Source organism: Aegilops tauschii, chromosome 3 (genome assembly GCF_002575655.3).
Source record: "Aegilops tauschii subsp. strangulata cultivar AL8/78 chromosome 3, Aet v6.0, whole genome shotgun sequence".
Lineage (NCBI taxonomy): Eukaryota > Viridiplantae > Streptophyta > Magnoliopsida > Poales > Poaceae > Aegilops > Aegilops tauschii.
In genome coordinates, this window is record NC_053037.3 from 511,149,210 (window position 1) to 511,155,777 (window position 6,568).

Sequence of the window (6,568 nt, forward strand, 5' to 3'; positions counted from 1 at the left end):
AGTCCTTTTTTGTTTGGGTATAACAAAATCTCGTTTTCCATTCACATTTTACAAGTAAAATTCATGGACAAACTTTGACCCAAAGTACGATGGGGACTAGTAAACCAGAATGGAGGTAGTAGTTTTTTTAATCAAAGAAGGGTTTCCCCTTCCGATTTTCATTACTGAAAACCAGCATCTAAATCTAAACCATAGTATTTGCCCTAGAACTACCAGGTTCAACATCTCGCAACATAAACCCATACAACCTCCATCGCAAAAAAAACCATACAACCATACGCCAAGGAGGTACGTAGTACTATGAATTCCATTTTCGGTCCATACCAATCGTTCTAAAAACTACTTACTACTTATAACGCGCCATTGAAAATCGGAACTCTTAACCCCGCTAAAAAAACGATATTTTAAACGTGGCTAGTCGATCTGTGGCAACTGGCGAGCCACCGCGCTCCAAGTCGTTCACCTGTGGTCCCGACCATCAACTCCTACGGATCAAATTATCACGCGAGCTGACTATTCCTACAAAGGTGCTCCACCACGTACCCGGTACCCGCGAATGCAGCAATCATGCACCTAGGGTTTTAGGGTTTATTTGTTAACGTCGCCTTTACGTAACACTCATGTGTGCGAGACAGCGAGAGGCCGACTTCGTGCGTGCTCCTCTTCTCTTCGTATATGTACTCCACCGTTTGTCTGGTGTCCAAAAAATTATAATAACTACTAGCAATGTGCCAATGCGTTGCCACACGATCAAAGTAGATTAATGCATATTCACCGATTTGATAGAAAAAAGTCTAGTTTTGAAATATGTATATCACTAAAAATATGTTATGTTTCACTCAAAATATATTCCTTTGGCGGTTTTGATGAGATAAGGGAGGAATGTAGTTGGTTTCAAGATTCGAGAAGTGGTATATGTCTAATTTCTACTCTTACTAGCAAGATGCCCGTGCGTTGCATGGAACATCAAGATCTTGTGGGAGAAAAGGATGAACGAGGGAAGGCCTTATCTGCAAATGTGGTGAAGAGTGCGGGTAAATTGCCATATTTTCCTTCCTATCCGTCAGATATAAATCGGACAACCTACATTGCAGGATGGCAGGCCCACCATCATCACCAACTCTATTTTATCCCTACTCTTATAAAAAGCATTGTCGGTGATGATCGTGTGCCTGCCATCCTGCAATATAGGCCGTCCGATCTATATCTGACGGATAGGAAGGAAACTATGGCAATTTTGCAAAAAGATACCCACACCCCTCTCCACATTTGCAAATAAGGCCTTCCCTCGTTCATCCTTTTCCCCCACAAGATAAACTACTCATACAAATGCATCTTGATGTTCCGTGCAACGCATGGGCATCTTGCTAGTTGTTGCAAAAAGCCCATGTGTGTGTGAGAGAGAGGGAGAGTGGAGGAGGACGGAGTGCATGTGTGACAAAGACACAAGGAGTGTGTGTGCGATAGGTATCAGCTTAAAATGAGGCAATAGTGTGTGTGTGCACGATCGAGAGGGCGTGTCTCAAGAAGGGAAGAAAAATCTACATAGATACAAGGAGCGGGAGAGAGACATGTATGTGATGGTGGAAACACGAGTGTGCGGGTGTATAAACCTATCTAGAGGCTAGCTAGTCGATAAATGTTTGTGAGAGAAATACGAGTCGGGGTGCGAAAGCGAGAGTTTTGTGTGAGAGAGAGAGAGAGGCGGTAGTCGGGAAGGGGAGTGGAAGCAGGAGTTGTGTGTGTGTCTGTGAGAGAGAGGAGACGGTAGTCGGGGTTGTCTGATCGGTAAACAAATGAATAATGTCAGTCTGGGATGGAGACAAAAAGGAGACCGCAACAAATGTTGTGTCTACAGGAGAGAGAGAGAGAGAGTAATTTTAGTGGTATGAGTCATATGTAGAGACATATAGGGTGTGTGAGAGAATCCCATAGAGAGAAAGACAAAGTGAAAGACGAGTGGAGACTGTGTGTGTGGCGGTGAAAAAGAAAGCTTAGGTACCGAGTGATACCAGAGAACAGTAGAGACGTGAGAGATAATGAAAACCGTGTAATGTATAATGATAGGGAGAGTGTGACACTTCTCAAGGGAAACGTCGAGAGACCATGTTTGTGAGGATAGGAGAAACATGAAGTGAGCGTGCGGGTGAGCTGGAAATAAGAGAGTGATAGCTACCTGAAGGAGCATGCATGCGAGAGAGATGGGCGTGAAAGGAGTGAACAAAAAAGGGATTCAAATATTTGAATTCGAGATGATGATACATGTAATCCATACTCGAACCAAACTTGATCTATCAAACATGCATACTCATATGAATTCACGCACATCTGTTATTTAATATGTAGATATTACTGATCCATACATTTTAGTAGAACATAATTTGGTTAAAAAATTTCGAATTCAACCTTAAGATTTCGAGATCGTTGTATTTGTAAATCATATTATACATATAAAGGAGCAGAATTCTTTGTTGTGCTTTTGAAAGTATATATAAAAAATGATGTATATAGAATGTAATTCCAAATTGAAAATGGATCCCGCCTGAAAAAAATAGAATACAAACGGGATTCGAATTGAGTTGGCACGGTAAACGTGCACTCTGCAAAATTTGAACGAAGCGGGGAAAGTCGCAGTAACCGCCCGAAACCAAAATCTGCGAGATGGAAATCACTACTGCCTATCCCTGCCATGCAAAGCCTATCTGCTGGATTTCTATAGCTTTCGATAGTGGTAGGTTTGTAATTTCACCCAAACGTGACGTAACCGCCTCTCACCCGGATTCATACATGGTGGGCGCCAAAACACAGTGTGTCCTCGGCCAAAATTGACTCCCTCCCCGATTCATATTCATACACGGTGGGCGCCAAAAACAAACTCTCGTCGGCAAATATTCGGTGTATGCGAGATTACCGTCCTATCCCCAACCGACTAATGTTGTTGTGATGTAGTAGAAATTTGAAACGGGGGCTAAGTTTGTAAATTTCCTCGCATTTGAGACAAGCGCGCCCTGAATACATGGTTCCCCCCTTCCTCTCTACCTCCCTTTTCCCCATTCGTACTCCGTGGGCACCAAAACACCCTCTCGAACCCCACCCTCCTCTGTCCGCCGCCATCCCCCACCCCATCCACCGCCGTCCTCCTCCACCATGCCGGAGCTGATACCCCGACGCCACCGTCCATTACAAGAGATCGACCTCTCTCATCCACGGCTTCGGACCGGGATCCTTGCATCCCGTCCTCTCGCTTCATCCCCGCCGTCGTCCACCTTGCCGGCGCCGCTCCTACGACCGTCTCGTCCACCGCGCCCCGCCGCCACCGTCTACCCTCCTAGATCTGCTTCCACGCTGCCGATAGCCATCGCTACCGCAGCACCGTCAAATTCTTAGCAGATGCGTACACGGCGCCGCACCAGAGGCGGTACTCTTTCTTATCTGCTCAACTTATTTGTCGTAGCAAGAAAATAGATCGCCACTGCTTTACTCTGATTTCTTGTCTTGGTTGCGAAGTTGCCTTTGTCCGGTTTGCACCTTCAGATCCGCCATGGCACGCTCAACACTATACTCCCAATGCTTATGGTTTTCCCCTTTTATATTCCACACTAGTTAAATCACAGTAGACTAAATTTCAAAATTGGGTCAGTCGATTTTTCAGAGCTCGCCGGAGTTCGCCGGTGCGATCGAAGGGGCTCGGGTGGTTGTGGGGCCTCGCCGAACGAAGAAAACTCGACGCGGGTGGGGGTTGGGCCGGGGGTGGGGGTGGCGGAGGAACACAGGCGGTGGGGGCCGGTGGTCCGGCCGGCGGCCCATGCGGTGTTCTGTATGGGAAGAATCAGAGACGGGGAAGAAGAAGGGTTAGGAGACGTAGGATCTTCATCCAACCGCCTGAAATGGTCGAGAGACAGCTGGGAGTTGCATTCTTAATGCGCTCTGGTTCATCATGTGTGGGTACTGCGCAACCAACATTTTATTATCCAAAATCTGCTTGCTCTTCTTTACCATGTTCCTCTTCCGTTCTTCTTTAATATGTACTCTCTCCGTTCCTAAATACAAGTCTTTGTATAGATTCCACCATGGACTACATATGGAGCAAAATGAGTGAATCTACACTCTAAAATGTATCTGGATACATCTGTATGTGATCCATAGTGGAAATCTCTACCAAGACTTATATTTTGGAATGGAGGGAGTATGATAGTAGTACAGTATGTTCCTTGTACTGAAGATGAGCAGGGACATTTGCAGTGTAGAGGTCTATACGGTCGGTTGTGATGGACACTTTGAGCCTCTTTGATTCATAGGATCTTGTAAACATAGGAATAGGATTTGTAGTGGCCTGCCCACTTGAATCCTATAAGAATAGCAAGGAAATGCGGGGAGATGTGTCGCCTTTGAGAGTTACACTGATATTAACAGTACCGCACCTTCACTTGAAGAGAGCTGGTATCCGAAGCCTTTCTAGTCGTACCGGCAATACTAGCACATATATTCCAGCAAGTTCCACTTTGCTGATTTTACTCTGATGCTTAAGGTTTTCCCGTTATATCTACACTATGATCTGTGTAGCTGCTTTGTGTCGCACTAGCAGCAGTCCACTCTTGAAGCTAAACACTGCAATGAGTTACAAAATTGGCACCAAGGCATTGAGTGCCATTCTGGATGCAATGAAACTCATACGCTCCCCACCTGTTGATTCTTGTTCAGAATATGATCCTAATGACTATTCTAACCTCGAGGAGTCAAAGGCAGATGGCCTGTCCTATTCACCCATCAAGGTGCATGTTCTAATTTGGCAATGTTTTATTAATTGCAGGTATCTTGCATATGTTGTCTTCCATTTCTTCTACTTTGTTGCACCGCCATCTGCTTAGTTTACTCATCATATATGTCGAGATGCCATGCCCATCCATTATCAATACATATTCCATCTGTCATCATACCATGTTTTTCCACTCAAATGTTGTTCTTGTGCATCAGACATCAAAAAGGAAGAGGGTGATTGCCGAACCTGAAGGAGCACCAGCAAAGTCCTTGAAAAACGTGGTGGTGCCGGAGAAATAAGACAGCACCCCACTTATATTGGCTGTACAACCAGTGACACAAAACGTAGGACCGACTCCAGCAGACTGTACCCATACTTCACTGGCCACACCACTAGCCCCACCACACAGGACCTGCACTCCAGCAAAAGGTATACCGATTTCATTTGCCATAGCACCAGTTGTACCACAGAAAAATCCCACTCCAGCAAAAAGTACAGCAAGTCCACCGGCCGAAGACCTATCCCAACTGCAGAGACAGCCAATTCCTGCAGATTGGAACCCCATTCCATTTATTCCCAGTTTAAAAGACAATACTTTCAATGTTGTTAGGGACTATGTGCATATATTCCCATCATGGGAAGATTATTGTGAAGACAAACACCATTTTCACATCTTCCTGTCCAACTTACGTGTAAGTGCTATTATTCATGGTTATTATTTTCCTGTTTTCTGCTGATTGAACACATCAATGATTTACATTACATTGTTGTAACTAGGCGAGGGTCAATCTGGATAGTCATGACGAGCAATGCTTGCTTGTGATTTTCAAGGAAGCATTGCAGCAGTATCGGTGTTACCTGAGGAAATCACACTTTGATGGCAAGTCTATAAACGAATTTCCGGTGAAGTCTCATGTGCTAAATTTAGAAGACATTGAATGGAAAAACCTTGTTATGCACTGGTCTCGTTCCCAGGATGAGGTACTGTCTATGAAATCACATGACAATTTGAACTTCTACTTTTCCGCATGTGCCTTACGGATCTTTTTTGCAGGAAATCTGCTCGAAGAAGAATTCCGGTTTGACAAGAACGACAGGATATCGCAAATATGTTGCCCGCTGCTTTGCTCTTGTTAGTACCTGTTGTCCTGTATCACTGTACTTGCATGCATACCTGGTTCATTATGTGACAACAGTACGCATGATAGCTTGCTTATCAATTGTTCGCTCCAAATTATCTGATCTGTATGAATGGTTACATTAGTGTAGAATATATCCAATGCCAATGTTTTTTTAGCTCTGCATTGTTCTTGTAAGTACATGTTGTCCTTTATCAGTGTACTTATAATGACAGATAGTTGTTCATGTACCATCACTCTGCAGCTTATTTTCATTTGCCCTCCATTTTCTACACATCAGATCTATATTTACTCTTACCATAAGGTTGGTACTGAAGAAGTTTAGCTGTGCATTGCTCTTGGTTGTACCTTTTGCCTGTATCGCTGCACTTACATTTATAGCTACTTGGTTATGTAGCATCACTCTTCATCTTATCTTAAATATTCTCCATTTTTTCGTATATTACCACATCTATATTTACTCTTAACAAAATGTAGAATAAAGGCAATGCTTTTGAAGAAGATTCTGTGGTAAACTTCTTGAATTGCCCCCCATCAGCATGGAGAAGGCCTTTATAGAGCCTGTCTTCACCAATAATGTAAGTTTGTCCATCTCAAGCCTTCAAACTTTGTTGTATATATTTGGTTAGGCATGACTGCAACAACTGTTTATTTTTGGTGTTTGCATCAA